Genomic DNA, 11007 nt, shown 5'->3' on the forward strand with positions numbered 1-11007 from the left:
TTCTGTAGAGAAAGAAACAATGCATTTGACTCCTGTGCCACTGCAAGACCCAGACACTGAACAGTGACTCGGCAAACAAGCTTCGCTGGATCACCATTCTGAAGTGAGAGGAACAATGCATATGTCCCCTGTGCCGCTGCAAGGCCCAGACACTGAACAGTGACTAAGCAAACATGCTCCTCTGGATCACCATTCTGTAGTGCGAGAAACAATGCATGTGACCCCTGTGCCGCTGCAAGACCCAGACACTGAACAGTGACTAAGCAAACATGCTCCTCTGGATCACCATTCTGTAGTGCGAGAAACAATGCATGTGACCCCTGTGCCGCTGCAAGACCCAGACACTGAACAGTGACTAAGCAAACATGCTCCGCTGGATCACCATTCTGTAGTGCGAGAAACAATGCATGTGACGCCTGTGCCGCTGCAAGACCAAGACACTGAACAGTGACTCAGCAAGCATGCCCCGCCTTATCACCATTCTGTAGTGAGAGAAACAATGCATTTGATCCCTGTGCCATTGGAAGTCCAAGACACTGAACAGTGTGAAGGAAACACTGCTGTCCAAGGCACAGAGATAGACTGGGCACTGCTGTCTCAAGCTCAGAGCAGAGACCATGAGCATTGCAGGAAAGGCAGCTGTGGTAAGCACAGAGCGAGCGAGAGACTGGGCACTGGTGTCCCAAGCCCATAGCAGAGAGACACTGGGCATTGTCCAGGGAAGACACTGCTGTACCACACCTTGAGATGCACTTAGCAGTGCATAAAACATTGCTGTGTCAAGTCCAGACAGGTGCTGAGCAGTGCTGGAGACGCTGCTGTCTCAAGCATAAAAGCATAAAGAAACAGTGGGTAATGTCCAGGAGAGACACTGCTGTACCACACCTTGAGATGCACTTAGCAGTGCATGAAACACTGCTGTATCAAGCCCAGACACTGAGCAGTGCTGGAGACGCTGCTGTCTCAAGCATAAAGAAACAGTGGGCATTGTCCAGGAGAGACACTGCTGTACCAAAGCTTGTGTTTAGGGTATCGTAACCACGGTTACCATGCTGCAGGAGAGATGAGACCCCAAGCATCTAACTAGTTAAGCAGTAGGCAACTAGTAAACCGATCAAGAGTTTGTATACACAGATATGCCGCATACAATAGACAGCACAGATCATTATGCATTTACAGATATGTATACAGGGAAAGAACCTGAGCAAGCCAAGAACTTACAAATGACTCAGAGCGCAAGAAATTGATCAGGAAGCCAGAGAAGAGCAACTATAGACTCCAGTAAGTAAATATCCACCAGGACGAATAGAACGGGTTCAGACCAATTATGAACATATTCTTATGAAATTCATGAATTACAGGTCACAAGAGATATGTTGAGACTGTAGACAAACATTAGATGCATCATGCAGTACAGGTAGTACCTTTACTTCAACATTATTTTTGGATTACAAGATTTAGCAAAAGTAAATATATTGTATATTATTTGGAGAACTATTAAGAGTTTTTACATACTCAAAATACATAATTATACTAATATCTTCCTGTATTCTCCCCCCACCCCGTTACAGGTTTATGCTATTGTATTTCTATACAAAAAATGTATCAATATTTGTTTAAATGATTAAACTGATCCTGTAAATAAGGAAATCGCCCTGAAGAAGCTCACCGTAGGACAGCTGACACATGTCCCATGGGGTGAAGTACGTGTAGATGGACATTAATATGTGGTATCATTAAGTGACAGATTAATATTAACACTAATGAGCTATTGACTTACAACAAAAGATGTAAGTAGTGGAACCAAGGAAGTAATAACTATCCTTGGAGAAGCTACGTGTCCTTTTCATTTCTGTGATTTTACTTCTGTCGATGTCACAAGTAGATATACGTTAGAACAAGGCATAAAGTAGTTTTCAAAAATGTAAATGGATTAGTAGAGTTTGCTAATTAAAATGTTCTTGATTAGCAAACAAACCCATTTGATTAGCAATGTTGTACTAATATTTATAATGCCACCAGACGTTATTTGTACCCAAGATGGAACATGAGCAAAAAAATTGCATTTTTGTTTAACGCTGAAGAAAGACATTAGTGCAAGGAGTCAAGCCTTGCAAATTCTTTAAAATTCTGCTAGGCCTGCAGGTGTAGTAACCTAGTTTACCTACTCGACCTAAGAGAATGCACTCTACCCATGGCAACAGATTACAAAAAATGTAAATGCACTTTCTGTAAAATGGTGCATGCCATCACAAACCCACTTTGTTTGGCGCACTGCTGCTACCCAGAGGCCAGCAATGCCCAGCAAAACTTTTGTTTGACATTTATTGCAAACAAAGCAAATGTTAAATACAAGTTTCAAGCATCCCCTGTAAAAGGTACTCATCCTGCATAAAATCTACTCGACTATGCGAGTGGACAAGCAGACTTTGCGAGCCCTGGATGAGTGTCTGTAAAATGTAAAAGGTTAGCTGCATGAATGGACACAAATAGATATGATATAATGGCTCTGAAAATGTTTTGGCCAGCTCTCTCCCACAGGTGCAGCTATATAATGCTGGTGGATGATATAGGCCGGCTGGGCTAAAAACAACGAGTTGCAGTAATCCAGCCTGCTCAGTATCAACGCGGACACCACCAATGGGCGAAGAATCGCCAGAAGAAAGGGCAGAACTTTCTTTAATACTTTAAGATGAAGTAACCAGACTTGCATATCGAATTAACTTGCGATGTGGCAGACAGAGACTCTGAAAACAAAAACCCCAGATTCCTGACTACCGGAACAGGTAGAGGACAGGGGCCAAGCTCAGAAGGCCAAAAAGCAGAAGACCAACGTCATGAAGAGGCAGGGGAAGAAGAGGGGCCCTGTGAAGAAGCAGAAGAACCCACCACCAATACCTCTGTTTTGTCTCCATTAAGCTTCAGCCATTTTCTCCCCATCCTATCACTAATGGCTGCCAGACATACCTGCAGCTGAGACACTGTGTCTGGCTTGGCACGATCCCCCACATGCACTGCTCACACAAACACCCAGGCCAAAGATGACATCACACATGGCATCATCAATGACATCACTGATGACATCACTCATTTGTAACAATCTTGACAAAGTTCTTACAGAGGGTTGTGTTTAGGGTATTGCCACCAATATATCAAAGGTGATAGGCCGATCTCGATCTCACATGAATAGTCCATGTATCACAAAATGTACTTATTCAAACAGACACTGGGCCTCATTAATACCACCAAAATCGCTACAGACACCGGCACCCGCGAATGGGCCATTACCGGCCCATTACGAGTTGAATGGGCCGGTAATTGCCCATTCGCGGGTGCCAGTATGGCCGGGCTCCCGATCCCCATTCTGCCCAATAAGGCAGAATGGGGGTGGGGAGCATGGTTGCACCGGCACCATTTAGAACGGTGCCATCACAAGTTCTGCTTGCGGGTGCCGCTCTGCATGCCTGGTCTGACCACGGTGTCAGTAGCACTACCAGCGCTGTTGTTGCCTTACTGCCACATTCGTAATCAGGCCCACTGTCTGTGAATAATATGGCAATCTAACAATCCACGAATACAGGCAATGGCTCCAGCATGCACTAGACGAGTAGAGTAGAGTAGATCTAGATCTAGTGGATTAGAAGTCCAAGCCTATCAGAACCTTGAGTGACGTTACACTTGGAGCCAAGGGCTGAGTATACAGGAATTACTAGACACGTGGGTGGATGCACATAGAGAGGTAACATCTAGCAAGTGGGAAACTAATAGTACAGCCACCGAATGAATCTAAGATTAGAGTCAGTCATCAGACATATAAAGGATATAAACTGTATGATCTGTCTGGGTCTGGCGTATTGTTCCATGTATGTGCACCATGTGCTCACGCCAAACCCCAAGGAAATTAACTTAGGAACATGCTGCAAGGTGAAGGCTTACATATATAGCCCCTTCAAAGTACGATTGTCATGTTCTCAAAGCAGTACCGCCAGGTAATGCTTAAACTTACTGTCGCTACACGAAAAGAACTTTCCAGAAAATGTGATGCCATTTGTGAGTTATGGTTGCATAGCTTACGATAACTGGTGAATGTCTTTGGTTTTTTGATTTTGCTCTGCGACCATAAAGTCCCTTTAATGTTGTTTTTCTTAATTTCAAAAGGTTTTTATTGGAGCAACTAAACCATAACGCCCCTTTAACGTTTTCTTCACTGAATATATCACGCAAACTGTTAATTGATAAATTGGAGAAGATATAAGGAGTAAGTGAAGAAAGTAAAATAAGGCGGTAAAAGGAGCAGAGAAAAATTATCCACGTTTTGTGCAAATGTTTACAGAAGGGGAGATGGTCAGAGGTAAGTGCAAGTAGTTAGTAAAACTCTCTCAGAAAATAAAATAATGATTTGATAGTTGCCAAGAGTCAATAGTGAGACAGAAGTACAATCCAAACATAGAAAGGAACATATCATTGCAAACATGAATGTGTAAGTAGTTAGTGCAGCTGTGTAACGGGATAAAATAAAACAAATATAGAGCTGAAGTCCATGTGGTTTGAAAAGATGTCACCAAGAGAGAGAACAGCAAAAGAAAACCATAAAAGAGTTTTTAATAAATACTAAGGGGGTAATTCATAGAATTCAGCGCCGAAGTAGCGCACGCGGCCAGCGCAGAGAGGGAGCGTGCGCCAGCATGCACCAGCCACATGCGCCAAACAGCATTGAGGCGCACCGTGTATTCATGGATTTCCCAAGCCATATGCAGCCGTGGCGCAGCGAACATCCAGCAGCGCCAGTTACGGCCCCAAGAACGCCCCTTGCACCAGGAAAAGCCATAGAAATCCCCAATACGGCGCAAAGGGCTGCGCTAACCCTGGACCAGTTTACAGGCCCCCTACGCTGTAATCGCGTGAAAAACTATGTGTACCCCGCTCACGGCTGCCAAACCATGTGAAAATACCCCCGCGTACCCCCTTCAATACGCGTACCCCGCTTGCAGCAGCCAAAAAACGCGTGAAAATCTACTTGTGCACCACCCCCTTGAATACGCGTACCCCGCTCGTGCCTTCATAAATGATGTGAAAAAGGCCTGCCGTAACCCCGCGAATATGCGTACCGTGCACGGGCAGCCAAATCGCGTGAAAATCTCCATGCGCCCCCCCCCCTGCAATATGCGTACTCTGCCTGTGCCAGACAAATCGCATGGAAAAAGTCCCCCTGTGGTGTGGGCTGCCTGTGGGGCATGGTCACTGGTGTTGGGCTGCCTGCGGGGCATGGTCAAGGGTGATGGGGTGTCCCCTGTGGTGTGAGCTGCCTGCGGGGCATGGTCACGGGTGTTGGGTAGTCCCCTGTGGTGCGAGCTGCCTGCGGGGCATGGTCACGAGTGTAGGGGTATCCCCTGTGGTGTGGGCTGCCTGAACACAGCCGTGCGCCACCGGACAATACTGTGTGGGAGAACTCCATTTTTGCAATTGCACAACAACAGTGGGCATCATGTGAGATGATGGCTCAGGCCGTGGAAAGGGTGGGCATTTGCATTCTCCCCCCGAAAGGCAGGTGGAGCTCCAGCAGCAGGCAACGCAGTTCACGTGCCGCTCACACAGGCAGGACATGTTGGCCACCAACAGGGACCGACGGGCCGAACTGGGTGCTCTGCGCACAGCCATATATGCAGAGACACAGGCCCACAGGGATGCCCTGAGGGAAGATAACACCTCCCTGAGAGCTACTCTGGGTGCACTTGAGAAGGCCCGGAGTACACGGTCAGAACAGCAGCTGGAGCAGCTAACACGCAACAGCTCAGCTGCAGCCAACCCGTGAGGATGTCCTTGCATCACGTGAGGTGCTGCATGGGGACCTCCGGACCATCATCCTGCAGAACCAAACCTTTCATACCCGCATGTTTGTTGGCATGGAGGAGCATGCCAGGGCTTTTCGTGGTCTGCCTCCCATACCATGCACACCTTCTCATATTCCACCAGAGTGTGACAACAGCGACAGCAGTTCTCCCACAATCGGCTAGCCGGGCAGGCCATGAGCCCATGGAGGTTTTTTTTTTCTCAACATCCACGCATGTGGGTGTTGAGGTGCACCCTGCACCTCCTCCCTCCTGGGTGCTCCCCCCCCCGGTCAACCATGGCCATTTTTTTAATTTTATTTTCTCTTGCTTTTTTCACTTTTTCTGTCTATTGTGCATTTATGTAACAGTGTGTTGCTTTGTGTGGCATCCAAAGGCATCCACTGTGTCTTCCAGCTGGGCCCATACAGGCTTGTCTTGTGTTTGTGTCTGAGGCTTGGGGTCCAGACACATATGCCACTCCTGCTTCCCCTTTCCATGGGCTTGCAAGGATGGCACTGTGTGACAGTAACTTACACAGAGGCATTGGGCTTCCATCAGTTGTGTGGCCAGTCTGTAGTCCAAACTGTGTATACACCCCTAGTGGGGATTCATGATGGTTTCTCCAATGCATGGATGATAAGTATATTACTCATTGTGCATATTTACATGTTGCTTCTTCATGTGTTACCTTGCCTGTCTCCATTGCAGATGCAGTTCATGCTGTATGCAGTACCCTGCCACATTTACCTACCAGCAACACACTGAAGATGGGAGGGGTCCATGTGGTGGCTTTCTCGGATTGTGACACTTGGGCTATTGGGTTTGGTCACTGTCTGACGTTGCCACTGTTGGGTCCTGTATTTGTGATTTGTCATGCAGGTAAATATATGGTCATGGGTACAGTTTCATTTTGATATGTAAGAGGGGATTTCTGACGGTGCACTTTGTGACAGTTGTCTCATGTGTTGTGCATTTATTTGGTTGCCTTCACATTGCATGCCATGGCATGGTGTGTCGGGGGGTGACATGGGCTTTGGGAGGGGTTAGGTGACATACCAGTATTTGGCTGTGCCGATTTGCAAGGGGGTAGTAGATTATGCAGCATGAATGTGTGCCTTTTGGTCACACTGCATTGGGTTTCTTTAAGTAGCTAGGGATGCGCACATTGTAGCACTTCCAGGGACACATTCTCAGGTTGGTAAGGTTGCGACAGTTCACTGTCCCTTTTTCATCATCGATTGTCATCTGGTATGTGCCAGCCCTGTGTGCACTCAGCAGGGGTGGGATTTTAGGTGAAAAATGTAGCCACATGCTGGGTACGGGCTGCCTCGCCATGTGCCCTTTCCCCTCCCATGCACAGGGGCTGTGGGGGCACCAACATGTCCACCGGTATACCCCGTCGGGTTGCAACGTTGTGCAGGACACATGCTGCCACAATGATCCTGCACACTACTGGGGGCGCATATAGTAGCTGCCCACTAGAGCCGTCAAGGGAGCGGAAACGTGACTTCAGCACTTCAAATGTGCGCTCCACTATGCCCCGGGTTGCAATATGGGCTACGTTGTGTCTTACCTCGGGTGGTGTGGTGGGGTTCCGTATTGGCGTCATCATGTTGGTGCTCAGAGGGTAGGCACTGTCCCCTGGGGAGGTGATAATGGTTGGGATTAGTTGGGTTTCTCCATTTCTGTGGGTAGTGACATGCATGCATGTGCACAGGCATTTGTACTCACCAATGAGCCATGTTTCGCCATGCCTCCCAGCTTCCAGTTCCCGGTTTAGGGGTGACAGTCTGAATATGAATGTATCATGGGTGGACCCTGGATAGTTTGCGTAGACAGAGGTGATTATTCCCTTGGCATCACATACCACCGGCACATTGATGGAATGCCAGCACTTGCGGTTGCCATAAATGTGCCTGCCTTTCTGCGGGTGTTCTGGGCATGTATATTTGCCTGCGGACTGAGGGGCGTGCAGTCATGATTGCCAACACCTGGTGTAGGCAGCATGACTGCGTGGGCTGGGAGACGCCCCCAACTATGGCAGTTGTCTGCTGAAATGAAACAGTGGCCAAGAAATGCAGTACATTTAGCACCTTTTCCAAGGGGCTCAGTGCTTGGGAGCACAGGGTGGGTGATTTGAGGTAATCCTCCCACTCAGTGATCAGGTCTAGGATGATATGGGGTGGTAACCTGTACCTGCCATAGACCTGGTCATCGGGCATCCCAAAAAGGCTGTTCCTGGGTAAAAAAATGCAGGGCCTGGCTATCCTCCTCCTCCTGCGGTGTGTCACGACCACTGCTGCGAGGAGCGGTACATTCAATGTAGCAGTATAAGCTTGTTTGTTGTTTGCACGCTCTTTTATGCTGCACGGGGGCGCTTACTCCAGCTTTCGCCTGGTGCATGTGTTTCCGGCTTAGCTCGTCTTTTGTGGCGCACAGGTTTCCCCTGTTCGATTCCATGAATACGTGTTGTTAGCGTGCGTGTGGGTGTTGCGAGGATTTCGCTGTGGTACTTTCCCCGTAACGCCCACATTTTCACGTGTTGTTCCCCATTCTGCGTGATCTGCCCCCTTTTTAGGTATGTGCACAGTGGGCAGTGTGCGCCTTCACTGGGCGTCTCGCCCACAGCCTTCGGGATGTCGCAATGACGTGTGCCACATGCGTATTCGGCGCAGGTCACAGGTAAGCCACGCGCATCGCCTTCCATGAATCGCCAAACGGGCACTTGCGCGGCTTTCGCACGCGTGCGCTGCGATTTTCACTCTTGCGCCCACATTAATTCCATGAATTACCCCCTAAAAAAAATTAAGACCTACCAAGGGATGTAAATAAACCCTTCCTAAATGTGCCATTAGGGGCCAGTGTTGGCTAGGGAATGGAAGACTAGCAGTTACCCAGAAAGCAATAGTAGCGAGAAAGATAGTGATTCATAACCAAGTAAAGTGGCCATCGTGCCATATAGATTAGCCGTAAAATATAAGTGAAGCTCCAAAGGAAAGGAAATTTCACTGAAGAAATGACGCCATACAAGAGCCTATAGCAGGATGTTATATAATAAATATTGCAAATAAAACTAATATTGAAAAGCCCTATTTGTGCAGAAGCGGGTGATGTAAGAGCAAAGTTTTGTAATGGAAATGTGAGAGCCTGTGACAGGGTCACGAGTAAAGCATGGAAATCCCAGATCATGCACATTAAAAAAGGAGGAAAAACCTGGGGGGGGGGGGTTAGGGGGGAGGCACAATAGAATAATAAAACACTTAATTAACAAAAGACCCCACTGTGCCTCCCCGCCCCCTCTCCTCCCATGTAGACCCCAAATGAAATCTGCAAAACCACAGGAGCAGCTCGAACGAGGCACCCGCCAAAACGCTTAACCCCCCGCTAAATATATATATGACCTCCATCAAAATAACAGTGCCCCTCCCTTACAGATACAGGACAGTAACCCCAGCCCCCCCCCTTAACAGAGGATAGTGCCCACCCCCTCCCTCATCCCCACTCCCACTAAAAAAGAGGCAACAGTACCCGCACTTCTCAAACATCCCAGGACAGCACCTGAAAGAAGCAATTGCCCCCCCTTTACAAGAACATCAGTCACCCCCAGAAGTAGAGCCCCCTACAACCTGCACTGCAAGGACGAGCAGTGCCCCCCCAATAAAGACGAGCCCTACCTACACAGCTACCCCAATCCCTTCCCTCCCCACCCCCACATGTCCCTCAGTCACAGCACCCCCTTACCTGCTGCCAGGCTCCGCTGCTCTCAGTCCGCTCCTGCCCCCGGGGGGATCCGCAGCTCCTCCTCGGTCCTCCATGTACTGAAGAAGGGCCGCAGGGTGCGGGGGAAGGAGGCCCTGGGGAAAGTGAAGAGCAGAGCCCGGTCCTGAGCATCGTAGACCGAGAGCCTGCCCGCCTCATAGTCCAGGAAGAGGCCCAGGACCCCGGGGGGAGCGCGGGGGGTCACAGGGGTGGAAGGGGAGGTGAGAGCCTCGTATTCACCATCACAGAGCCCCACTGTCCAGAGTCCCCCCTCAGGTGATGCTGTGATCCCCACCTTCCTGGGCACAGACTCATCACAAACCCCCAGCTCCCAGCCCGTGCTGCCCCCCACCTCCACCTCCCAGTAATGCCTCCCGGAGCTCAGCCCTTCCCTCCCCAGGACACAGGGGTAGTTAGTAAATCTCTGGGGGGTGTCGGGCAGGTCCTGTGCTCGGGCTCCGCGTCTCACGCTTCTCCCGTCCGCGGGTGCCAGGATCCAGAGTCACCTCACCTGCAAGAGAGAAGCCCGGCTCAGAAACCAGCCAATCACAGGGCGCCAACAGCCTGTCAATCACACCCACAGCGAGAGCTCAGCCAATCACAGCCTCCGGTCCCCAGACACCTGCAGACTCTGCCCACAGCCCAGGGGGAATGGGGCTGTTCCTCGATTCTTAAATGAAACCCGAAGTGACCCCCAAGTTCAACAGATAACGGGGAGAGCTCTCCACCTCCCCAGAGACGAGACAGCAGAGAAGAGAGTGGGAGGGAGAGGGACACAGAAGAGAGGCAGGCAGGGAGGAGACAGGCGGGTGCAAGAGATCTGCAGGGAAAAGGCGGAGAGAGAAGACAGCAGAGAAGCAGAGAGGAGAGTGGGAGGGAGAGCGACACAGAACAGACAGGCAGGGAGGAGACAGGGAGACGGGTACAAGAGATCTGCAGGGAAAGAGGGAGAGACAGCAGAGAAGAGACACTGACAGAACAGAGAGACAGACAGTGGAGAGACTCAGAAAGGTAGACTGAAAAACATGCAGAGAGGAGACTGACAATGTCGGATATAAATAAATAAATATTGCAGATTAAAGACAGAAAAGAGAGAGCAATAACGACAGAGTAAGAGACACGAGAGGGGAACCGCCGAAGATGCAGAGAGCGGGGAACATGGAGGAAAGGATGAGTGGAAGAGAGAGACACGTGAGAGGGAGAGAGCAACATGGACATGAAGAGGAGCCAAGAGAGAAAGAGAGGAGAGACAGTGAACAGAAACAATCAGAGGCGGAACACAGAGAGACACTTATAATCCCTCTCATATTATTCGGAGAGAGTCCCCCAACCTCAGAGGCAGCCTCGTAATACAACAGAGTGAACTCCTGGAAAATCCCCCAAAATCACCCATCCCCCCCTTCTCCTCTGACATCTT

At 49.4% G+C, this 11007-nt stretch overlaps 1 long non-coding RNA gene across 1 annotated transcript in view; it reads right to left on the bottom strand.

Moving 5' to 3' along the window:
• Positions 1 to 10355, bottom strand: part of LOC138520677 (uncharacterized) — a 40490-nt gene extending 30135 nt beyond the window's left edge. Inside the window, exon 1 of the long non-coding RNA XR_011282855.1 lies at positions 9573 to 10355. This is a non-coding gene — a long non-coding RNA (uncharacterized lncRNA). The remainder of the gene's footprint in view (positions 1 to 9572) is intronic.
• Positions 10356 to 11007: the final 652 nt, after the last annotated feature.

This window comes from Ambystoma mexicanum, chromosome 13 (assembly GCF_040938575.1).
Source record: "Ambystoma mexicanum isolate Mex_15411 chromosome 13, UKY_AmexF1_1, whole genome shotgun sequence".
NCBI classification, from domain to species: Eukaryota; Metazoa; Chordata; class Amphibia; order Caudata; family Ambystomatidae; genus Ambystoma; species Ambystoma mexicanum.